Source organism: Periplaneta americana, chromosome 14 (assembly GCF_040183065.1).
Source record: "Periplaneta americana isolate PAMFEO1 chromosome 14, P.americana_PAMFEO1_priV1, whole genome shotgun sequence".
NCBI lineage: Eukaryota > Metazoa > Arthropoda > Insecta > Blattodea > Blattidae > Periplaneta > Periplaneta americana.
This window is the reverse complement of record NC_091130.1, coordinates 52,369,234-52,396,015: the sequence shown is the minus strand read 5'-3', so window position 1 is coordinate 52,396,015 and position 26,782 is coordinate 52,369,234. Positions and strand designations below refer to the sequence as shown.

Genomic DNA, 26,782 nt, shown 5'->3' with positions numbered 1-26,782 from the left:
AATCTTGTTACCGAAGTATTATGCCTTTCGTCTTTGAAGTGGTATTTTTCTGGGTATTTTGTGGTCACCTGGGATGCCAGGCAGACGACATTAATCAATAAAGTGTTTCTCTCTAGTAGATGAACTCTGTACCGTTTTTAATTTCATTCATAACACTGCACAATACTGATTTCCTCACAGACATAAAATGCATCAATTACCATGTTTTCGAACCCACAGAATACGAAAATGATACTGATTTTTGCGTATCACCTAACAGTGTTGAAATATTGTTATCGCGGAAGTGTTTGTTCCTGCGGGGAGTAGGGGTTATTGTCGCTGAATCTGGTTAACTTTCTCCTTTCTCGCAGTTTATTACTCATAATAATAATCCGTGGCGCTACAGCCCGTGAAGGGCCCAAACCGACCAGCCGGCTGCTGGCCTCACGCCCACATGCCGAAGCAGAGGTGGACGATCATCCAACCCGAATGGAGGTATCGTGTGGTTAGCACGATGTTCCCCCAGCCGTTATAGCTGGCTTTCCCAATCTGATTTCACTACCTATCATAGCTCCTTAAGTGCATGACGATATTGGATGGGCGTCGGTCCCATACACTAACCGAAATTTAATGAGAAAGTTTATTACTCTTGGGGACTGTTAAACCTCTAGAAATATTCAGGTATACGGAATTTGCTGGTATCTATTGTGAATAACATGAAATAGTGTCTTGTAATACCTCTTTCTGTGTAGATCGTGTTTACATTATGGATAAATCATTATGACTGTGTTATATTGTGAGTAAATCATTCTGATAGTGGAGTGGCGTTTCATATAGTGCTGTGTAGAAGAATTAACATATTACGCTAACAAATATGTCATCTGATATAAAATATCATATAGAAATTTCTACAATTTTTCAATGTCTCGCCGTTGTAGGAATCCACCTATTTATTCTGTTATGTATGTGGAGAGTATAATACAAAATCTCGGCGCAGAACTGTCACCCTACTTGTGAAGCCTTACAATTTATATTTTGGGAACTGCAGTAGATTTGGAGACAAGAATAAATATTGGGCCCCGAACCCCTCTTGGGTGACGTCAGCGACGAACATGGGAAAAGGTTTCATAGGACATAATATTACAAATCTAAAGGCGTTACAAAGGCAAATCAGCAACCAACATGCTTGCTGATTACTGCTGGCAACTTATCACAAATATTCGGCCTAAGTCATTCAGGAAGAAGTTTTGAAAAGGAGAGAAATTTTGCTATAATTAGCTTGGTTTGTTACGTAAAATACAATATTGTATTATTATTTCGTTATTAAAGAAATTGGTTGTTTTGGATAATATATTATTTGCTTAAGATGAATGGAGTGATTCTAGCAATATAATTGCAAAAAGTCTCTAAAAACGAAGTATGAATACCGGTACACGATACTTGAAATGTTGCGAATAATTGAACAAGTCCTCACAAAAAAATGTTAGGTGATAGAGAAAAACGGACTTCAGATTTGAAATCAGCGTATGCCAATCAACTAAAATCGCATATTTTCATTTCTGTGAACGACAAAAAGTTTAAATTTGTTACACAGACCTAGAAACAAAAATTTGAGCCACCTGAATTTTCCAAGTTCAAGTTATAATATACTGCGCATACTCATATAATTTTAACTTGGTGGCCCAAATTTTGTTTCTGGGTCTGTACAGTGTAATTGCGTCAACGCTTGCACATTATTTGCCTTTTCTAACTGATTCTCGGAAAATAAACGCTTGAAATAACATAGGTTTTTTACTAACGAGTTCACATTCAAAATATTTACGCAATGTAATATGTAGGCCTATTTCAATTGGCTTATTTACAACATACGTAACTTCAGAATCGTTGCATATACTGTCTTATTTATGTGTATGTTGTTTTCTTCTTTATTAATTGAGCACACATCGTGTTTGTTATTTGTGTAGATTTGTCTGGTTTGTGTTTGTTTTCTAGCCATTATGTTTACGACTATCACGTACAATAATAGCACTATCTATCCTCCACTTGATCTGTCACTTCCAAGTGTTATTTCTCGCGGTACATCACAAACAAGACGACGATGTATGCTGTCATGTTTTAAATATATAAACATTGTGAAGTTAACTTCTCCAATATAACATGAAGAACGAATGTTTTATGTAATTTTATTCAAGTTTGAGTTTGAAATTACATTTACGTATCAACAGACGATTTCTGTGTTACGCTGAATAAAATTACTGCATAGTACAGTATACAACTTGAGATAAATGTAATTATTTTTTTTTAAATTTAGGGAATTTTAATGTAAGTGTAATGCTCGGTTTCTTCAACTTTTGTTAAATTATAACGGTGTGTTATTCCACTTTACCTGTAAACTTAACAGTTGAAGCATTTCTTCAACTACTGTTAGTACTAACAAGCTGTTAAAACCTATGTTAATTTAACTGCCCAATTTCATGAAGTTAAATCATTTAACTCTCTGTTAGCATAGAAGTATCCAATATGGCGGGTGCGTAAGATGCTGAACTTATATATCTGGATTATTTAGAAAATGATATCCATGAATACATAAACAGAGGGGATAATTTCTGTGATTTGACAGACCAGAAGTTCATACAAAGGTATAGGCTATTTTCTGCCAAGCCTTACTTTTCGCTTTCAACTTAGATCCGTTTGTTTGCTTATTCTCATTAATTGGTTTATACTGCGAAATAATTTCCAGCAGAAGGCTTCTCTCGAACGAAGGGAAATTAGTCCCACGATTTCTTTTTGTTCCAGTGTTTTCGATTTCACAACAGCAATACCAATACGCCGTTCCACGCTACTGTGATACTGACGACGGAAAGAAGCAGAAATGGAACCTGAGAGGATAGAAATACTTCTATACTCTCTGAATCAAACAACGGAAACAACCGAGAATCGCAATTGTCAGAGTTAAGAAAACAGAATTGAGCCTATACTTGGTTATAGGTTATGGTTAAACTCTAGAATCTCTGGTCCTAACAGAGAGTTAACAAACGGAATGTTAAAATGTGAAATGTAAAGTTGAAGAAACGCAATATTTTTAACAGCAATTCATACGTTTAAATTACAGTTAATTAACGCTATGTTAGGTGCATTTTAACAAAGGTCGAAGAAACTGGGCCTAAGGACCTTTTATTTCAGCCATTTTAGGTCACCAACATCTGTCAGATACTTTTTCTTTTTTATATTCATAGTGTAAATAGAGAAACTTCATGATAAATCTTTATGAGCTGAATCTGAACACATATAAAACGGAACTGCAATATAATTCCGTTAGACTCGTAAACAATGTGTATGAATAAATTTAGTTGAAATTCCAGTTGTGATTCAGAAATCGGAATATCTGCCCAGACACGAAAGCGTGTTTACTATGCTCGTGTTTTGACATGCCATAAGTGTAATGTATGTGAGGTGAACGGTCGCATCAGAGGCGTCACAGCCGAAATAGAAATGTTTTCTGTTGCTCAAGATATTTCATTGCGTTTCGTATCCCATGCTGCGCGGATATTTGTGATCTTTGCGTCACAGGTTACTGCAAAATTTAGGACACGCTAACCGACGTTAAGACAACGATTACGATTGGTTGGTTGCTATCACCTCTATATATGGTCGATTAAGACCTCCCTACACTCTGCTAGACTGACAGTGAGTAGAATTCCATTTATTCTACATAATATAAGATCAGTTCTTTACCTCTGGTGAGAGGATTGTGAAGAAGGATGACAGCAGATTGACTTTTGACATGGACGGAAAATAACAGAAGAATTGAGCCCAGTGGTGGCTACTGGCAACAAGGCTCTGGAGCGGCATTTTTCCTTAGTAAATAAATTAAAACATTTCTTTCGCCTTCAAATTTCCCAGGAAGCTTCATAGTATTACTTGATTTGAGAGATTTCCACTGGATACTCAGCAAACTTTAGCGTAGTCGGCTCGTGTAGGTTGGAAATGCACCTAGCTCGGGGTTCAGTAGTTCGCTCAGATGGATATAGCGCTAGTTTGCCCTCCCTCTTCAGGGTAATAATGATAAAATACGTGAGTTTGAATGGCGTGTGTCATTTTTAACTTCTTTGCTAATGTAAGCATGAATTTGCTATGACAAAAGACACCAGCTCACTCCACCGTTGATTGGCGTTGTAGACGAATCTCGAAGAGTCCAACTCGTGAAGTGTATAGAATATCATCTAATTCAAATTGTTTTGATTTCTGTGGTTGTGTGTTTAAATTTATTAACTGCTGCTGAGTATTAATTTGAACGTTTATGCCTCTAATATTACCAATTTTCATTGTAAATTGTTACACACCGTTTAAATTGATTGAAAGTCAATACGGGTTTTTCCATGTTTATGGACAGTCAAAACTTTCCTTGTTTTTTTGTTCAGGAGTGCGGTTACCTACAGAAGGAACGAAGGAAGGAGGGTTAAGAAAGACCTGCGTGTCGTGCGTCACACCATTCTGTAGGGTCGAGATATGCATGCTTTTAGATTTTACGTTCTTCAAATACACTCCTGTTTTGTCTTGTGACGTTAGGAGTTTTCCAGATATAGTACAGTACCATGTTAAGCGAAAACCGAATGTCTTGCAGTTTCATAATTTGAAAGTGAATGTTGTTTTCCAGTACGAGAATGAAAACTGAAACCAGGCTTGAATTATTCGCGTATAAACCATCTTGCCTAATACGATTGTTACTGAGAAGTTATTTATCATATTGCTTACAGTTCCTACAATTGCAGTGGATCGATGTTTCCTTTTAATAACTACACAAAATGATGAAGTGTTATGAATTTGATTTTTGAATTTGAAACTGTATCTGATACAGGAATTTCTTGTTTGTAGAAACCGGATTGATTTTGAAGTAATTTCAATGTAAACAAATTAGCAATACAGTAATGGAAGTAAGATTTTATCTAAAACAATGAGTATTACGCTTACAGCATCGTAACAAAAGGATATTAATTTTTGCCATTCATTTATTCATTCATTCATAGTGTTCTGCACAAGGGCAGATCTTTCACTGCAAACCCAGCTTTCTCCTATGCTGTGCCTTCCTCTTTGTCTCCGCATATGATCCATATATCTTAATGTCCATCATCCGATATCTTCTTCTGCCACGAACTCTTCTCCCGTTCACCATTCCTTTCAGTGCATCCTTCAGTAGGCAGTTTCTTCTCAACCAGTGACCCAGCCAATTCCTTTTCCTCTTTCTGATCAGTTTCAGCATCAATCTTTCTTCATCCACTCTTTCCAACACAGCTTCTTTTCTTACTCTGTTTGTCCATTCACACTCTCCATCATTCTCCATAAACACATTTCAAATGCTTCTATTCGCTTTTCTTCACTTCGTCGTAATGTCCATGTTTCTGCCGCATATAATGATACACTCCAAACAAAGCACTTCACTAGTCTCTTACTTAGTTCTTTTTGCAGAGGTCCACAGAAGATGCTTCTTTTTCTATTAAAAGCTTCTTTGGCCATTGCTATTCTCCTTTTGACTTCTTGGCAGCAACTCATGTTACTGCTTATAGTATACCCCAAGTATTTGAAGCTGTCCACTTGCTCCACTACCTCATTTAGAATTTGCAAGTTTACGTTCTTTAATTTTCTTCCTATGACTATGGTCTTGAATGAGGTTGCAATTTTATGTGTGTTTTTGTTTTCGTATGTTAGTGTGATGTATTTTTTGTGTTCTTGTGTTTGTGTTGTATTCTTATGTTTTTTGTGATTATGTTTTGTCTTTCGTATTATGTTGTCTATTATGTTTTGGTTGTATCCGTTTTCTTGTGCTATATATTTTATTGTGTTTAGCTCTTCTTTGTAATCATGTTGGTTCATTGGTATGTTGAGTAGTCTGTGTACCATTGTTCGGAATGCAGCTTGTTTGTGTTGTGTTGGGTGTTGGATGTGTTGTGTATGTGTGTTGTTGTTGTTATGAGTTTTTTTGTAGACTTTGAATGCGTGTTTGTTGTCGACATTTGTTAATGTGATGTCTAGAAAATTTATGGATTTGTTGTTTTCAATTTCTAATGTGTAGTGTAGCTTTGGGTGTATTTTGTTTATGTAATTATGTGTTGATGTAGGTTTTGGATCTGTCTTTTGTTTGCTTTGTATAGTATTAGTATGTCATCTACGTATCTGTGTCAATATATGATGTTGTCTGCGTGTTTGTTGTTGTCTTTGTTTAGTGTGTATGTCTGTTCTATGTGGTGTGTGACTATTTCTGCTAGTATGCTGGAAATGAGTGATCCCATGGATAGGCCTTCGGTTTGAGTGTAATATTTGAAGAGTCCACTGCAAGAATGATGGATGTCATTTGGAATACATTTTGCAGGAGAAGCAATTGAAAGTTTGAAATGCTTAGCGCTCAAAGCTTAACTGTGATTTTCCGATCATTACTGGACAATGACTATCAGTGTTAATGTCATATAACTCTGTATGTACATTCTATATGTCTTAAGCTATGCATTGACAGTTTTGGTTCATTTTTGACAAAGTGACATCCATCATTTTTGCAGTGGACTCATTTGTTATTGTATGTGAAGTGGTTTTGTTTTGTGATGATGTCTGTGATGTGGATGATTTCTTTAATGTATTCTTGTGGTGTGTTGTTTTTGAGCATTTATTTTAGTATCTGTAGTGTATCTTAAACAGGCGACTGTTAACCCTTTCTAACCCAAATTAAATTTACAAGCAATCCATGTTGAAACAAATAGCTGTATTAGGACCAATTCAGTGACCAAGTTACGGGAGTGGCAACATTTGAAACAAAACTATATTGATGAAAATGTATTGAAATAGAAGTTATCCAGCAAAATTTACCTTCATATGTAACACACAAGTATATAAATGCTATAAAGTTAATTATTGCCATATGGTATCTATAGGTAAGAAAGGATTAAGGCTAACACTTAATTCTTTCTTCCTGTAAGCAGCATCGTTATACAGTACCATTTGGTCTACGTTAGCTACCCACAGACTTGTTGACCCAGATCATTGTAGGAAGGCTCTGTATAGATAGTTTTATGGTATTTATTTTTACATTATGTTTAATAGTATTAACTGTTGAATGCTAGTTTGCTTTGCTTCATATACAGTAAGAGTGCCTTTCTAGGCAACGTCTTTTGTTTGCTTTGTATAGTATTAGTATGTCATCTACGTATCTGTGCCAATATATGATGATGTCTGCGTGTTTGTTGTTGTCTTTGTTTAGTATGTATGTCTGCTCTATGTGGTGTGTGACTATTTCTACTAGTATGCTGGAAATGAGTGATCCCATGGATAGGCCTTCGGATTGAGTGTAATTTTGTTATTGTATGTGAAGTGGTTTTGTTTTGTGATGATGTCAATGATGTGGATGATTTCTTTAAAGTGTTCTTGTGGTTTGTTGTTTTTGAGCATTTGTTCTAGTATCTGTAGTGTATCTTAAACAGGCGACTGTTAAGGCTAACACTTAATTCTTTCTTCCTGTAAGCTGCATCGTTATACAGTACCATTTGTGGCGAAGTGCATCAACATTGATTAAAAACGCAATGATCATAGATTACGAAACGACGGTTAAACTGTAGCCGTGGTTAAAATGTAATTTATGTGCACCATTCATAATCACCGATTACTAAAACATGGCTAGCTGACACCTCATTTAACCAGAGTAAAGTCTATGATGGTACATTGTTTTTACAAAATAACTAAAGGAAAGCATCCATACCGCTGCAAAGATAATAGTCAACGTCTAAAAACGACTGCGCTCACTATGTTCTACATCGAAATGAACGTATCCTACATTTTCGCGTTGCATTTGTTTGCCTTTGGGCTCTGTTATATTTGTGAGTTCCATTTCTTTGTTTTTCAGTACTTTTAGGTTAAAATCGTACAAAATGGAAAATTGAATCCAAAAATGATTATAAAATGATTATATCCCACTGTTAGGTTGAAGTATCGATAGACTTAATTACTAGATTTAAATGTAGGTGTATTATATAAAAAAGATGGAATATCCATAAAGGAATAGGATGGAGAAGATTGGTAGGAATGTGTATACGATCTTGGACTACACCAGGGAATTGTGCATTATCCTAAGATCCATCCATAACCTCTCTTTGTTCAGCCAGTGACATAGAGAAAGAGATACCGGTATTCGAGTATTCCCTCTTAAAATACAGAAAATAACAGTTACATAGAATCGTAATATAAGCAGCCGATCCGTAGGAGAAATATGATTGTTCTTGTGTTATTTCAAGTAATCCATTTGTAGATTTTGATAAACGAAATCCCTCCTGAAATTTTCTGTCACCTAATTCCTCGTAAGAATTCTCTCTTTCCAGTAAAGAACCTTCACGCTCACGCTCTATCCAAGTAATTCAAGTACTGCACAATAATAATCGTCTTCGAAATAATCACCTGTGGTTCTGGCCGCCATTTTGCTTTACTTGCTTTACTAATCGCTGGTTATCTCCTTTAACCGCTCATATTTGGCCGGTTAGAGATTACTGTGGTTAACCTCCTATTTAAGTCGTAACCGAGGTCGATCCACCGTAAAAATGCTTAATCAGGAATTAGGTGACAATTTTAACCGATGGTTACACTAACCGATGTTGATGCACGTGGGCATTGGTCTACGTTAGCTACCCACAAACTTGTTGACCCAGATCATTGTAGGAAGGCTCTGTATAGATAGTTTTATGGTATTTATTTTTACATTATGTTTAATAGTATTAACTGTTGAATGCTAGTCATATACGGTAAGACTGCCTTTCTAGGCAACGTCCTCTTTACTTGCTAGGGTGTGCTATCTGCGTGGGTTTCAACGAGATGGTCCGTGGGTGTATATCCATCCTTCTGAATTACTGTGGACCATTCTTGGAAGCACGGAATAGTGCGAACATCAAATTACCCCCAAAAATTCATACCGCCAGGCGGTTTTTTCACTCGTATAGCCCCCGTTCTGTTCAGACTCTGAGTGGCCTTTCACATTTAGGACAGAATGCCATGTAGGCGGCAATGCTGTAATGTAGAACGTCGGTCGATACGGTTCATCCCACAGGACTCGTCACAGACGCAGGAGAGGGAATATTTCTGATTTGGCTCAACATGTAGTAACGCGTCCATTACATCAACTAATATGGATCAATTGGAAAACAGGAAATCGAATTATGTTCAATTTCTCACTATTGCACTGTTTTAATACGTAATCTCTGTGTCACGAACAATAAACTGTATTTACAGTACCACTTTTTCTGTTTAATAGACTATCTAGGTTATTTCCTTGTTTATTTGATACATACGAATGCGTTATCTCTGTGGAAAAATGTTAATTACTTATTAGTTTACAAAAAACGGTTTCGTCGTCTATGTTAGCACAACGGTTAGCGCATTGGCTCTCTTCTCTGGAGAACGAATTCAAGGCATGACTAGTCAAAATGGACCTTCTGACGTACGAATGTATTGTGGATGAGTTTTCTCAGGGCACTCCAGTCCCACGCGACGTAATGCTAGCATTTCTCCATATTTTAGTCTTTACCGGTACGATAGCAGTGAAAAACTTCCCCAGGTTAAATAATTCTTCTTGATTTAGTAATTTTTTATCTTTAATTTTGTAAATTTCATTTGTTGAAAACCACAGTGTTCTATCCATTGTTCCAGAAGAAACTACCTCTTATGTATAAGTAGACCTATTATCCTCAATTGGATATTTTGAAACTGTTGACTATACCGAATTTCTAGTTGAATGGATAGACTTGGACAGTGCATGACATTACATATGTAGTGATTGTTATGATTAGACATCGGAAGTTAAGACACTAAAAAATGGTATTTTAGGCGCCTAGAAGGGCTCTAAAAATAGGGCAATAGAAGGCATTGAAATCATATTCAATCACCCATAATTCATAAAGTAAACATCCATAAGACCATAAGTAACTTAACAAAGTATACTGGAAAAGTAGTTTCTCTGTTCTGTGGATTTGTTTCACTTGTACTTATAATCCACAACTTCACGTGAATAATAATTTGAGTTACAATAAACAAGCAACTTTTCAAGATTAACACACAAACTTCTGTCACTTTTATTGAACAAAATCGGTTTATATGCTGAAAGAGATCTCTCAGCGTATACTAATGTGACTGGAGCACACTTAAACAGTGCCATCCTGGCTACATAATAATAGTTCCATTAGTAGAGAAAGCAGGAAATTCTGCTACCCATTGACGATATAATGTTAATGTTATGTTTTTTTATTTAACGACGCTCGCAACTGCAGAGGTTATATCAGCGTCGCCGGATGTGCCGGAATTTTGTCCCGCAGGAGTTCTTTTACAGGCCAGTAAATCTACTGACATGAGCCTGTCGCATTTAAGCACACTTAAATGCCATATGGGGTAAATTAAATACACCGTTCTTCCTCCATACTTAAGAGGTTTGCAGGATTGGGAATGTAAAATTGAGACAGCGGACATTTGGCATTGTAGGATATTATATTGAACGTAATTTTAATTTTTAATAAAAAGATATCTTCTTTTACAAGTACATGTAGTAAAGTTCTAACATAATTATACGTTAGTGTGTGTGAATATTTGCTAAGTTAAAAAAAAAAAAAGTTTAAGGAGAAATGTTTGAAAATCATCGAACGTGAATTATTTAGTCTATGTCATGAACATGACAATCAATGCAGTAACATGGAATTATTGAAGAAATTATAGAATTTTCGAGAGAAGATTTGAAAGGTTTTTGAAACAAAATTACTAACCACATATGAATGATTCTGGAAATACCTTCTGCAATACTTTTATTACTGTAGGATTGCCTTCTAGCCTATGTATTTATTCTACTCGTTAATGCATCTCAGTTTTATCCCTTCCGACCGTGTATGTAAATGAAGTAATCATCACAACGAAATTTAGTCCATAACATTTTTGTGAAATTACCATAGTGGGGTCAGAAATATTTCATCCGGCATACGTATATAAAGGAACTTGTTTAAAATTCTAAAGCGTTTTGTTGCAGTAACTGCAATAACAGGAGTGTAGTTATTTCACCGACCGACTAATGCACAACTTTGCCAGATACGTAAGCTCTGACGTTCATTAAAAAAATGATAATCGCTGCGCATAACTTTCACTAATTACAAGGGTTTCCTGTTTACCTTTCACCATCCATTTCTTCCGGCTCCTAAGTTGACGTCTCACGATTTATAATTTGCATGCGCCCTATGCCTCCTTTGTGATTAAAGAGGATATGATTCACAGATTTTAAGTACGATTTATAAGAGTGTGCGAAATAACTGGTAACATATTTTTAGACGTATGTTTCTAGAAATTTTGCGTACCGCATACGACAGGAAAGTAATACGTCCTACTTACAGTTGCTACGTTGTTAGATGAATCGTCCTTTCCTTTTAAAAACGACATAAATTATAGCGTATGATTAATGCGATCTCCGAAATTTGATCTTAAGAAACATTTTAGTCCAAGAAGTTTTTAATACATTAACATATGAAGAGTTCGCGGGAAAAACGATGAATGTCACATTTCTGTTAAGGATTAGATAATGATCTAATTGAGTCTATAAATGCAAGATGTAGTGGTGTTTCTATAGAAAATAAAGGAAGGGATTACTGTATTCGTGGTGATAATTCTCCTTTTTACCATTTTTCATATAAACAACATTAAATTTCGTAGTGATCCATGAATTAGATAATGACATCAACCTTAACAAAACTGTGACATTAATCGTTTTTCCCGCGAACTCTTCATATGGGTATATCTAACTATGTAATTTCTTGTTTGTGAAGTGAGGGTCACGTAAGAACAGTTCCTAAACAGCAAATATTGCCGTCTTGTCAGTGTTGCCAACTGTTACCAGATATCACCATATTAAGTAAAATCCCGATGCTACGTACTGAATGACTTATTTACTTACCGTACTTTACCTTTATGTTGGAAGGCTATTCTAAGTAATTCAATATTTGTAGCATATTTTCGTAGGCAAACTATACGAGAAAGGGATCAACATGTTAGGTATTTTGTCTGGCAATATGAAACTCATTGGTTTGACTAGACAATTGATTCATGAGACCTAACCAAAAAATGTATTTCGTTTGACCACATGAAATTATTAGTACTAACTCCGAAAGCGAATATCACCATGAAATGTATGCTTAAGAATATTTACTCCTAATAATTTTGATACCCTAGTTATAATTGCTGTCTCCGTGAGCATAATTCCTTCATTATCTTCTTTCGGTTAAATCTGAAAGAACAGAATGCAAGTAGGAGAAGTTATCCCCACACTTGCTGCATACTTTACGCTGACTTGGTAAGGTCGCTGCCATGTTTTTTCCTCTTTTTGACATTATTGTAGTAAAATCTAATCACGAAAGAAATTCATTAAAATGCGAAATAGTATTTCTATCGATCACCCACCTGCATTATCACACCCAAGTATGTTATATTTATTAACATTTAGGCCTACCTGACTATAGTCTTGAATTGTAACCACAACGCAACACATAAAACAACTATTATGTGTTAATATTAATACTGATATTAATTATTACTTTGTTCAGATTTCACTAGCTTCCAGTAACCGGCTCAAAAATCTAGTGCAATTTTAATTCCATGGAACTCCAGTACCGACAACTTTTGTCTCAGCTGCCAACATAATAATTACAAAATCACTACCAATTGTAGTATTTGTCAGTATCGAAATTCGAAAGGAAGTTGGCAAAAGAAAATTCAACCTGCAAACTACAAAATCACCCCAATCCACTAGCCTATGAATGGTCCGTCCCAGGAATCTGTAGAGTAGAAATACGAAATAAGACCTCTGCGCAAGTGATATGTGGGAGAGCTAGGACCAATAACCACTCTGGGCAGAGGCATTAGTTGAACGAAGCTACCAATCGCTTGCAGGAAGGGGATCATTTCTATCTGAACACTCTACCACGAGCATCTTACACCTTAGCGGCCTCGAGCTCATGCTGCCCGCAATACTCTCCGGCACAAATAGACTCCGCCCCCATATGCGCCAAGTCCCTACAGATTCCTGAGACGGACCATAGTAATGGGGAGGAAAATGATTAGTTTTCATCCTTAGGGTATGAAGTAAGTTGACCTGGACTATAGAATCCGAATTGCTTAAACACAATATTTTGAAGTAAACGTCTTAGCGGTACATTATCCAAAATCATTGTATGCTTTGTAACCAAGTATCACACAAGAAGGATATCAGATTCTTATTTTTTGTCATGCAAATGGAATTTATATGTACAGTACTTAGCATTCCCGAGAAATAATTAACACATAGTCTGTTTGCTTCATGCACATAGGACTCTGACCAGAAACGACTAAAAAAAAAAAAAAAAAGGAGCTTGTAGATTTTTCTTGGTTAAAAGTAAATGTATGAAACATGAGAGACTCTACATTGCAATATATCTTCCATTACCTTTACTTTTAAAGGCGAAATTATTTTGATTTCATTACAAAGTACGCCATGTGCCGTTAGGCTATAATATGATACGCTGGAAAACATAAGACAAAAGAAAACCACTTCAATTAGGCTGGCAGCTTATGAACTTTTAACCTCGATTAACAGACACATTACCAAATTCTTTGTACTCCGAACAATAAAAGAATCCCTTCATCTGTCTTGGAATGCGTCAGTCCATAAATTGGAAAGGCTGTGTGCGAGTGAAATGTAAGCTATCAAGCCCCTTTTTGAAAGTAGAACGTACTTCTGACACAGCACACGACCTTTCTCCGCATTCCTAACTGCAGGCAGTTTCCTCTCGTTTACTGTCGGAATTTAATAAGATTCCTTTTATTTCAGGACTTGCCTCTTAATATTAGAGGCAGTTTTATCTAATTTTCTGTGTTTAAACTTTAAGTTGAAATATTTGTGCTTAAAAGCCCTCAAGGGATTCGAAACTGAGAGACTGTAACATAATAATAATAATAATAATAATAATAATAATAATAATAATAATAATAATAATAATAATAATAATTCACTCATTCATTTAGTGTTCTGCCCAAGGGTAGGTCTTTTACTGCAAACCCAGTTTTCTCCAATATTTCCTATTTCCTGCCTTCCTCTTCGTTTCTTCATATGATCCATATATCTTAATGTCGTCTATAATCTGATATCTTCTTCTACCCTGAAATCTTTTCCCGTTCACCATTCCTTCCAGTGCATCCTTCAGTAGGCAGTTTCTTTTCAGCCAGTGATCCAACCAATTCATTTTCTTCTTCCTGATCAGTTTCAGCGTCATTCTTTCTTCACCACTCTGTCCAACACAGCTTCATTTCTTATTCTGTCTGTCCACTTGACACATTCCATTCTTCTTCATATCCACATTTCAAATGCTTCTATTCGCTTCTCTTCACTTCGTCGTAATGTCCATGTTTCTGTCCCATACAATGCCACACTCCATACAAAGCACATTTCTAGTCTCTCCTTTAGTTCTTTTTCCAGAGGTCCGCAGAAAATGCTCCTTTCTCTATTAAGCTTCCTTGGTCATTGTCGCTATCCTCCTTTTGACTTTCTGGCAGCAGCTCATGTTACTGCTTATATTACATCCCAAGTATTTGAAACTGTCCACTTGCTCTATTGCTCTCTGCTAATAATAATAATAATAATAATAATAATAATAATAATAATAATAATAATAATAATAATTACTTACTGGCTTTTAAGGAACCCAGAGGTTCATTGCCGCCCTCACATAAGCCCGCCATTGGTCCCTATCCTGAGCAAGATTAATCCAGTCTCTATCATCATATCCCAGCTCTCTCAAATCCATTTTAATATTATCTTCCCATCTACGTCTCAGCCTCCCCAAAGGTCTTTTCCCCTCTGGCCTTCCAACTAACACTCTATATGCGTTTCTGGATTCGCCCATATGTGCTACATGCCCTGCCCATCTCAAACGTCTGGATTTAATGTTCCTAATTATGTCAGGTGAAGGATACAATACGTGCAGCTGTGCGTTGTGTAACTTTCTCCATTCTCCTGTAACTTCATCCCTCTTAGCCCCAAATATTTTCCTAAGAACCTTGTTCTCAAAAACCCTCAATCTCTGTTCCTTTCTCAAAGTGAGAGTCCAAGTTTCACAGCCATACAGAACAACCGGTAATATAATTGTTTTATAAATTCTAACTTTCAAATTTTTTGACAGCAGACTATATGACAAAAGCTTCTCAACCGAATAATAACAGGCATTTCCCATATTTATTCTGCGTCTAATTTCCTCCCGAGTGTCATTATTGTTAATGTTGCTCCAAGATATTTGAATTTTTCCACCTCTTCGAAGGATAAATCTCCAACTTGTATAGTTCCATTTCGTACAATATTCTGATCACGAGACATAATCATATACTTAGTATTTTCGGGATTTACTTCCAACCCTTTACTTGCTTCAACTAGAATGTCCGCGTTTTCCCTAATCGTTTGTCGATTTTCTCCTAACACATTCACGTCATCCGCATAGACAAGAAGCTGATGTAACCCGTTCAATTCCAAACCCTCTGTGTTATCCTGAACTTTCCTAATGGCATATTCTAGAGCGAAGTTAAAAAGTAAAGGTGATAGTGCATCTCCCTGCCTTAGCCCTTAGTGAATTGGAAACGCATCAGATAGAAACTGGCCTATACGGACTCTGCTGTAAGTTTCACTAATATACATTTTAATTAATCGAACTAGTTTCTTCGGAATACCAAATTCAATAAGAATATTATATAAAACTTCTCTCTTAACCGAGTCATACGCCTTTTTGAAATCTATGAATAACTGATGCTTAATAATAATAATAATAATAATAATAATAATAATAATAATAATAATAATAATGCTATTAAAAGTTAGTATTGCAACATACCGTAGTATAGTTCAAGGGATGTAATCCAAAATCGAACACGTCCTTCAATTCCACAACCGTATAAGAAAACAGGAGAAGCTAAAGAGTAGTAAACCAACCGAACATTCCATTTTGAGGAATTAAATTTTGAAAATGCTGCACGTATTGCTATTACATAAATTTACAGCTATCAGTTTCATTTGGCACAGCCATGTTTTCACCAAAAAAAGAAAAAAGAAAAGAAACTTACAGCGAAACAGACAGTGAAATTGGGGAATGCCAGAAAATAAATTTCGGTTTATCATTTTTACCTCGAAATGAAATCGATTAAACTTTTTCAAAGCTTATGCCTGTAAGTCCATCAAAAATTACCAGTTGTCATTAATTGATTTTGTTTTGCGCATATGAAAGTGGTTCGTGCTCCAATTCTTCCTTCATTATGAGCTTTACCACCAGGGAACGCCCTTAGATTCATCAATGGACTGAGTTTTCATGAACAGATTAATTCGTTTATAAAGCAAGTACTTCCTCGTCATTGATATTCCAAAAAACTTCAGACTGATACAACATTCGAAATGATGGTTTCCTCAGAGGGCTCAAATGCTATTAATTATGCCTTCAGAAAAGTTAATCAAGTATTTTGATTGAAGACATAATCTGTCATTTCACTGCCAGATATTTTATGCAAAAACAGATTTTATTCATTTTCTCTTTCTTATGATATTCTTAATGTAAGATGTGCAGTACTTTGTCATCGCATTCCAGGTATAAAGTGTTCGGTTTCCAGATGCCGCTTTGCAGGTAGCAAGATCCTAAGTATTTTTATCCTGTCCCGAATTCAAGGTCGGTAGTAAACATATTTTCTATGTCAGGTAGGATCCTTAATTTGTCACTGTGTACGGTCTGGTGAACATTGATGCTGTTGTCTAATGAATAGAATTGACTAATGCTTTGCAGTGAACGTAAACAAGACGAAAAGTAAATTACACTATTCGCAGGTAACAAAACTGTGGCGCTCTGTGTACACAAATAACAACTTCTTTCGTTTGAAATAGCATGTAGCGCTTTGAATTTCGAAACGTTTTAAGGGTATATGTACGTGAACAACCACAAATATTATCAGAAAATGCAGACTCTAAATTTCTAAAATATTATAAGGAATGAATTCACAATTGGACAAAAATTACAACGTATCACAACAAGACTTATTAGAACTTAAATATCTGATAAAAGTATAAAAAGGTTACTAATAATATTTTTCAAACCAGTTTTATCAAAGTATAAAAAAAAAAAACTGCAGTTACATCAACCATAACATCGTTATGGTCTCTCTGACAACTTTAATATTTTTTTCTGCATGTAATAAACACTTACTTCTGAAAAGTAGACTACTCTCAGACATGTAGAGTTGTTTATTTTAATACAATTAATTTTTTATTTGTCCTATATAAAAATATATTAAAATTTACTTAATGTTTTGTGACCTAATTTTTTCATTTTCAAAGAAATGGGCATTATTGTAGTCTACTTTTTGCATAAATGCATGTTAAATCAGTGTACAAAATTTCAGAATTCTAACTCTAATGGTTGTGAAGTTACAAAATAATATGTGGGAAAATGTTCAAATTTTGGAAAATTTCATTGAAAGTAAAAAGTGAATTCTAAACAATATTATTAGTAACCTTTCTTATACTTTTATCAGATATTTAAGTTCTAATAAGTATTTCTGTGGTACCTTGTAATTTTTTTCCAATTGTGAGTTCATTTCCTTATAAAATTTCAGAAATTTAGAGCCTGCATTTTCTGATAATATTAGTGGTCGTTCACGTACATATACCCTTAAAGCATATTTTTGATACGACCAATTAGATATAAGTGCTTATTACTTTTAACTTTACGTCATAGAAATCCTAACCTTAAATTTAATTAACATTATACCGTTAATTATTTTTTGAACACGACATAAATCAAATCAATCCAGAGATCATCGTTGTTGACCGAAACATAATGATTAATGGTACTGCGATTCCTATTGCTTAACTTCATTGTTATATCTCCGGAACCTACAGACATTTATGTATAAATACGAATTACGCAGAACAGTTACGTGTAAAGCAGGTTCAACTGCATTATCTCATAATTCTCATTGCCAAGATTTCCCTGCATCATCTTTTTAAATAAAAGATAAACTGAAAGGGTGTGAAACAAAAGACTCCACATTAAAAATCTCAATCTGTGCACCATAATATCCGTATCTTTCTGACACGTTATGACATTTTTAAGTAAATGATAATACTGTTGTAATGATATTATTATTATTATTATTATTATTATTATTATTATTATTATTATTATTATTACATGGAGATTTATCCTTCGAAGAGGTGGAAAAATTCAAATATCTTGGAGCAACAGTAACAAATATAAATGACACTCGGGAGGAAATTAAACGCAGAATAAATATGGAAAATGCCTGTTATTATGCAGTTGAGAAGCTTTTGTCATCTAGTCTGCTGTCAAAAAATCTGAAAGTTGGAATTTATAAAACAGTTATATTACCGGTTGTTCTTTATGGTTGTGAAACTTGGACTCTCACTTCGAGAGAGGAACAGAGATTAAGAGTGTTTGGGAAAAGGTGCTTAGGAAAATATTTTGGACTAAGAGGGATGAAGTTACAGGGGAATTGAGAAAATTACACAACGCAGAACTGCACGCATTGTATTCTTCACCTAACATAATAAGGAACATTCAATCCAGACGTTTGAGATGGGCAGGGCATGTAGCACTTATGGGCGAATCCAGAAATGCATATAATAGAGTGTTAGTTGGGAGGCCGGAGGGAAAAAGACCTTTGGGGAGGCGGAGACGTAGTTGGGAGGATAATATTAAAATGGATTTGAGAGAGTGGGCTATGATGATAGAGAGTGAATTAATTTTGCACAGGATAAGGACCTATGGCGGGCTTATGTGAGGGTGGAAATGAACCTCCGAGTTCTTTAAAAATTATTTGTAATTTATTGTTGTTATTATTATTATTATTATTATTATTATTATTAGTATTATTATTATTATTATTATTATTATTTCACTGGCAAATATTTTATGCAAGACATGTTTTCATTCATTTTCCGTTTCTTGTCATGCATGCCCTTAAAACGTGCGGTTTTTTGCCATCGGATTTCAGACAGAAGAGAGTTCGGTTTTGAGTTGCCGCTTTTCAGATGGTAAAATCGGAAATGTGAGGTTCTATCCTGCCCCGAATTCAAGATCTGTGAAAATTTCCTCTATCTGGAGTAGAATTCTCACTGTCTGTTACGGTCTGATTCACACGAATCCTGAAACTCTGTAGTGAACTTAAACAAAACGAAGAGTATATTACACTATCATCAGGTAAAATGGGAAAATCTGTGGCGTGCGGTGTATTCAAATAACTTTTTTTTCCTTTGAAGATAGCTTTTAGATCTTTCAATGCCAAACTTTGTAAACCAGACTGGTACATTGTGCCATTTTAAAGCGATCTTTAATTAATATTTTGATAGTAGTATTGTGAGGATTATAATGATCATGGATAATAGTAGTCTATAGTTATGATATCTATAACAACTTGTTAATATAATTATTTTTCTTGTTTTTATACAAACTTTTTGATTATATGTCAAATATACTCGTACTATATTAATATTGGAATTTTGTGAATGGATTTTGGCGCGAATTTTTAAGACAGAAGAGTTGCTCCTTTGATGTATGTAGTTAGACAAGTACATAATTGTATCTTAAATATATTTTATGTTCGCGAAATTCCCTGGAAATGGAACTGAGCTCTGTAACTTGAAGGTAGTCATACAAAACTACAGGTACATTGGTCTGAAGTGACAATACTGTTTCCTAAATATTATAATTACAGTATTGTAGTTTTGTTAATTCGGCCACAGAAGACGATGATATTATATTAGTAATACAGAGAATGAATTTCATGACCATAAAAATGCTGCTTGAAAGCAACATAATATAAGTAGCAAAATTTGCTTTGTTATATTGAGTTATTTTTCAACGTTACAATTGCTTGTTTGTTAAAATGTGTATATAATAATGTTATACAATTTGTATTCTTTTGTTTTGTTTTTGGAAAATATAATTTCAATTAATGTTCCGCTATAAATGTTGTAACTATAGTCGCGACGCTGTTATTCCCGGCGTGACTCCTCCTCTTTGCTTACGTCTTAGGAAGTGAAGGCTCTATAAAGTCTAGGTAGGTAGTATCGTTCGCCACTTTTGTTCTTTCGTTGCCGAGCTACCATACGAGGAATCTATTTGCCACACCGGTAAACCACAGTCTACTATATACAGTCACGAAGCTTGAGTTTTGAGGGTGCTAGAAACAATAGACTGTGACGGTACTATTTTGCATTGCCTGTAATGAGGCGATATTAGCGATCCTAGTAGTTAGCAACTATCTAATGTTTGCATATTTACTACGTATTGAGCTTCGCGACTGTATATACTAGACTGTGGTTAAACATTATCATATCGTAGCTCCCATGATAATAAATCAAATGCACTGTAATTCAGCAAATGATTGAGCGGCAAATAACGTCTTCATGTGCTTTCTGCGAACGCCAACGAAAAAGCCAAAATGGCGGGCGATTATATTAAGTATTTACCGAGCCTTAAGAAATGAATATCGTCTTCATCAGCGAATCATAAGACGCACACGTTTAAATGTAGCCGACCTGCAACGCGATTGGCTGCCGGAAATTAGAGCTACGGGACTATAAAACCTTGTGCATCCCCCTTGTTTATCGTTTATAATCAGATCTGCACTTTGTTTATAATCGCCGCGCTCTCATGGTTAACATTCGGCAGGTCTTTGAGCGGCCTCGTGCATAACATTCGGCAGGTCTTTGAAATTTAATTGTAATATTGTTTTCAATTTCTTGTGTCGCCGCTCCAATCACTCGCCTCAATTTCAATATTGCAACCAATAAGCTGCTTCCATTATTAAATGACACCTACTTGTCTAATCCACGTGGACTAAAACCGAGGTTGCAATGTCTTATGCTGAGGACGAACATTAAGGTATGTGATTAAAAATTATTATTAAGAGTTAAGAATGTCAACGTACTCCAATATACCAAACTAGTGCTTATTCTTATCGAGGAAGTAGACGTGACAACGTGACGCTAGTGAAACCTACAGAGCAACAATCAGTCGGCAAAATTATGTTTTAAAAGCACACCGCACGTTATTGTATGATGCCGATATGTTAAGCATGAGGCCGCGACGATAATACGTTTTCACTGTGCCTAAATGAGACGCTCTACTATATCAGCAAACACGTATTTATGTAAAATAAGTTTCTCGTCTACGATTGCCATCAAAACAAAACAAGAAATCTCCTTGAATTTGTAAATGATATCACTGATATCTATCGAATACTTAGTCCAGATATGAGAAGGAACTACACTTATCACATTAATTATATTATTTTTTTTTACTTTGGCCTGTAACTATTAAAACTTTTTTTATTTGTGTGTGAAACGTTATGTTTATGTTTCTAAATACAAAATAAATATACGTTCATACGGCGTTTTTTGTTTTATTTTGTAAATCACTTCGCGATCCCCCTCAGCTCTTTACGCTTTGGGAACTACTGCATTAGACGAACATACTGTAAGGGCTATTCCATATGAAATCGATCAGTAAAAAACCTCGCATTTTTTAATACTCTAATTTTTTCCATATTTATACAAAATGCTGAGGAGAGTGCATTTTCAAAAATATACTATCGAAAGTCAAACGGTTTTCATACTATTGAGCGACAAATTTAGCGTATTTTTATAAAAACAAGCCTCTTTCATCGCTCAGAACTCTGGAACCATTTACTGCAGAACATTGAACGGGAACTCATTTTGAAGCTGACATTTAGTAGGTTATGATAAGAAGTAATACTTATTTTTATTGTATACAGAGAGACAGATAAACTGATTTTACTTACTTTTAGGCTTTTTGCCCATTTGTAAAAATGTAAAAAATATTCAGAAAAAACCTTGCATTATTAAGAGGGATTCGGCATTGTTTGCTTAGTGGCTCGGCAATAAATTTTGAGGGTATTAAATAAATTTTTTCACACGCCTAGACTTGAACGGCGCAGTACCCCAAGCACTGGTCGAGAGCTGAAGATAAGCGAGCGTTGGGCGTCATTTTACTCCTGTGTTTATGAAAACTTGTGATAAAGCTAACCCAGCCATGACTGCTAGACGACACATCATGTGTTTGTCTCCTGGCCTTGCTTGTCTCGACTACCTACAGTCAGCTGGTTAGCTCAAGCGCGTACTATTTATTTTCTTTATTTGATATTTTCAATACTTTCTTATCAACGGTGCACCAGTAAAAAATATGTGTTTATTTGTACTTTCAATGCGGAATCTAACCATATATTTTAAAAATATGTTTTCGTGGGCAAAGGCGTCTTAATTAAGAAAAATCTAAATTACTCCATTTCCATAAAAAGTAATAAAAACTGTTTACATGTCAATATAAACTTTAATTTCTCAGCATCAAAATAAACCATGATTTTGATCATTGGGTGAAAGGGTTTCGGAGCCACAACAGTTTAAAGTTGCTAATTTTATGAAAATACGATACATTTAAATATTTTTAATTTAAACACTATGAAGTTCTGATGCCTCAAACTTTGCACAAAGCATTGTATCACAGTTGTCAACGGACAGAAAAAGTTTCATTGTATTTAAAAATTTCAAGGTCAATTTTCTCTATAATTCGGTCGATTTGAGATGGAATAGCCCGTATATTCTGCTCGCCTTCACGCCGGAAATGGGGCTGGGCTAGGGTCTGGCAGCTTTGATAGCCGCAAACTATCAAACATCCTCAAAAAATGGTGGTTGTGATGATGATGATTATGATGATGATGATGATGATGATGATGATGATCCAGTCATAATATTGGGTTAACAATGGGCTGAGTAGGCCTACTGAGTGTACAATATGCAGGGAATTATAAAGGTGAATGATCGCTTGGCGTCCTCCATAAATAGCCAGGCTGTCGTGCAGCAGACAGTGAGTCAGTCAGGCAGGCAGGCCGAGCAGGGGAGTCTCAGGAATGACAACAACGTCCCCGTCTCCATCATCGTCAAGGCGCAACGAACTTGCGAACAACCCGCATTAAAAAAAGTACTCCAGCAACACACAAAAAGGAAACAAAAACAAGCAATACAACGATGCGAAGCGAGCGAGCATCAGCAGCATGGCTAGCATACACGTGCCTCCAGGACACGGGAAGTGAGACAGAGCATCTCTCCGTCCTTGTCTATTCCAGAGCTCTCCCTTCTGCAGACACATTATCCCTCCCTCGTCTCGCCAGTTTCCCCCACCCCTCGTGACCCCTCCAGTTCCAGCCGAAGTCCCAGTAAATCCCTGGAGTCTGGAGCTAGTACGGCGGTCGCGTACGAATCTGCTTTGTTCTGGTAATGTCTGCATGGCGCCAAAACTAGACCTTGCCGTTACGTAATGTTACATGCAGCCAGGACTCGGAATTGAACTGGAATTCTCTGTTATTTTCGTGGACACGGTAGCGTTGATTGCGACAACGAGGAAATTAATGAACAATGAGATGATGCCGACAATTACTATGCTAATACAGTTGAAACCGTTTATAGCGATATCGCTTTTAACGACGTATTGGCTATAACGGCGAAATCTAACGGTCCCGTCTGAATCATATATAAACACTGTATTTCAAAAATCGCGTAGTACGACATCGCTTATTGCGAGTTATCGTATAAAAGGATCTATTTTATCACATTTTCGGAGAAATTTATCGGGTATAACGTCCAATGTTGACTTTTGTTTGTTACGTATTTGGGGATTACTGACAACAATGTAATGCTTATTTTCAAATTCTTGTTTTCAGTTAAATTGTAGATTTCAAATCAGTATGTCTATTAAACAGTAAAGGCAATCATCGCTGGGAAAATGTCGCAAAAGAAAAGATATCTTATTGGCTGTAAATTCATCCCAAATACTTTCGTTTTTTGTATACCCGACAGATGATTTTCTCAGACAATAATAACTTTAATGAAAAAACCCAGTGGTACCACTATCATTTTGCATCACGCGAATTAGCGAATAATTTTCTATTCATCTAACTATGAAAAAGCGTATAGGCCTCTACTGTACTCCAACCACGAGAAGTCTTTGGGGACTGAAACGAAGCGGGGTAATGCTGTGAATGAATGTTGATGTCACAAGATGTCATAAGGTCACACACGTGGGTACTCGTATCTGTATTGGCTAGCTCTCTCAGCACAAACAATAACTTTGATGCACATATTGTTACTACCCTAGTTACAAAATTAGATCACAGTTAATCTCCTGGTCATTTTAATTTCTTCATACAGGAAATAACATATGCAGGAGAGCGCATGGTTTTTAAACTGACGTTATAACGGTAGTATTATCTATCTACTTCGCTCCAATAGTTGACGCAATAGTAAGCACATTCCTTTCACGGTTGATCTCCTGGTTGGAGAACAGTACTGTATAAGGCATACGAAAAGCCAAACCAAACCTAACCTGTCACTGATCCTCAACCTTAAGTAAATTCGCGGCTTGTAACCTTCACACAAAGCAGGCCACTTCTTAGGATAGCCACTCGTCTGTTCACCCTTAAATTTCAGTGTCTTATCTGGGGTCATAATGTACAACAAGCCAGTTTCATCTGCGTTGAATATATCATCTGTGTTCGAAAAGAGACTGTATTTTCTCACTGTCCTTTCAAATTGTAGAAATCGTTGAGTGTGATACGCCCAATTCCTTCGCGTTGCTAACGTTTGTTTCCCTATTTTTTAATCGCCATATTATGTGTGACTTTTCATTAACCATGTAAGTGTGCAGCCTAAAAATTTACAGATATGAAATTTTTAGCAAAAAACAAAAACCCGGTTTGTGCGACTATCATCAGCACTACAATCCATCAAGATTCCTGGCTATCCCAAGAAGTCTTCGCCACTCCTCTCTGTTTTTTTCTCTACCAGTCCAGTTACGGACTCCATTACTTTTAGATAGCCTATATATGCATACTATGTATAATGTAATATAACAGTGAAATATTTATATATACATCAATTAATATAAACATTTGGGACACATGTCTTCGAAAATTTACACTGACGAAAACCACGATCGGTAGTAACTTCATTCAGCCGAAAAAATGTATACCGTCAAATGGGGTGAGATTGTGCCAGTCGAACTTTTCTTACAGCACACTACAATGAAGATCCAAAGTTGTCAACAGATGTCGATAAGCTTACTAATATCACCAAGTATATATAATTTATTTCAAGAAATAGTCTGCCCAGAATTAAGTCACCAATACAAATTATATAAAAAGTTCTGCTGGCACAATCTGACTCCGTTTCACGGAACTGAATAAAATACACGCATCCTTAATAATTTGCTTCGTCGTCTGTGTATAAATTTTTACCAGCGAAAGAGAATGATTTCCGTTCCTACGCTTATGACTGAAACCTTTGTTTCGCATAGTCTTTGAAATGAACACTCAGGTCGCAGTTTAAACAATAAGAGATTTGACTCGTTGCCTAGTAGTGGCCTATAACAGTAGTTATCAACACTCGCTGAAATGTGCAAAGGATAAGCCGTCCCGCGTGCCCCGTCGTGCACCAGGAATAGGTAGAGAGCAGTGTGTTCTCCGCGGGTAAGCGACGCTAGCCCCCGGGTGCTCTGTGCTGATGACCGCTGGCCTATGACATCTGATCATTTGCTCGATATGGAGTGATAAAGTGTCCCCGAGTTCCGGTCTTTTCAAATTCATTAACGCCGCGGCATTGTTAAGAGCATTAACGATACTTATTGCAGAATCAAACATATTAAGGGCATGTCGCAAGAGTATTATAGCATTAAGTAGTCGCGTGGGGATCATGTTGACTCCCAGTGTTATATGTTGGTTTGTATTATTTTTACGCTGTTACCTAAATTTTCCAGCTTATCAGTACCTTCCTGAAAGGTGTCTGCAATACGACTACATGACAACCTCCAGTTTATCACTGTCATTTGTTACGTTAATTTAAATTTTCTAGGCTGTGGGTTCTGTTGACCCCACGCGATTACTGTCATAAATTAGTCCACAAGTAGTATAGTGTTATTTTTATGATTCTATACGTGAAATATGTTACTCTAGAAGATTATGTCAAGTAATGATGCATATGAGCTAGAACCGCGTTTCTCAAACTGTGGTCCTCGAGATATGCCCCTGTGGTCCTTCAAAAAAGACAGAAGTAAAAATAAAATTCGAAGAAATTGCGTATCTCACTATAGCTTAAAATCTCAGAGTTTGGAAATGACACATGGCAATCGAATTTCACTTTTTCTCCTAGTACCGACATTTTATGAAATGATTACCCTACCCGTCTATCGATTTCTCACTCCATTCTCAGCGACAAAAGAGGGATTTAAAGCACTATACACGTGGTGTTTCTCGACATCTTTTCCCTGCACATCTGGCGCCGCGCCTGCAACCCAGCCAGGGACCACTCGAATTCATAACAGAGGACCAAAGTACCGAACCTTAATTTAGTTTTAAAATATAACTATACTGGCATTAAAATATGCTACGAAAATGATAAATTTGCTTTCGAAGGGAACAAGAGTAATGTGGTCCGCGGAACTGTTCTGTCTTGTGACAGTTGACTAAACAACAACATAGTAATATAATTGGCAAAAGATGCTAAAGATTGTAGTGACATAAATTAGAGATCACTTATACCTACTCTTAAATGGCATTCTGTAGCACAGTTGAGTTGTCTAAATTAACTCCGTCTCCGATGTTCAACTTGGTGTGTAAAATCAGAAGATAATACAAATTAATAAGAAATTGATTTGTG

At 36.0% G+C, this 26,782-nt stretch overlaps 1 protein-coding gene across 3 annotated transcripts in view; it reads left to right on the top strand.

Moving 5' to 3' along the window:
* The window catches only part of Pdk1 (Phosphoinositide-dependent kinase 1), a 346,111-nt gene that overhangs the window by 230,090 nt on the left and 89,239 nt on the right, over nt 1-26,782 (top strand). The gene's annotated exons all lie outside the window — the stretch shown is intronic.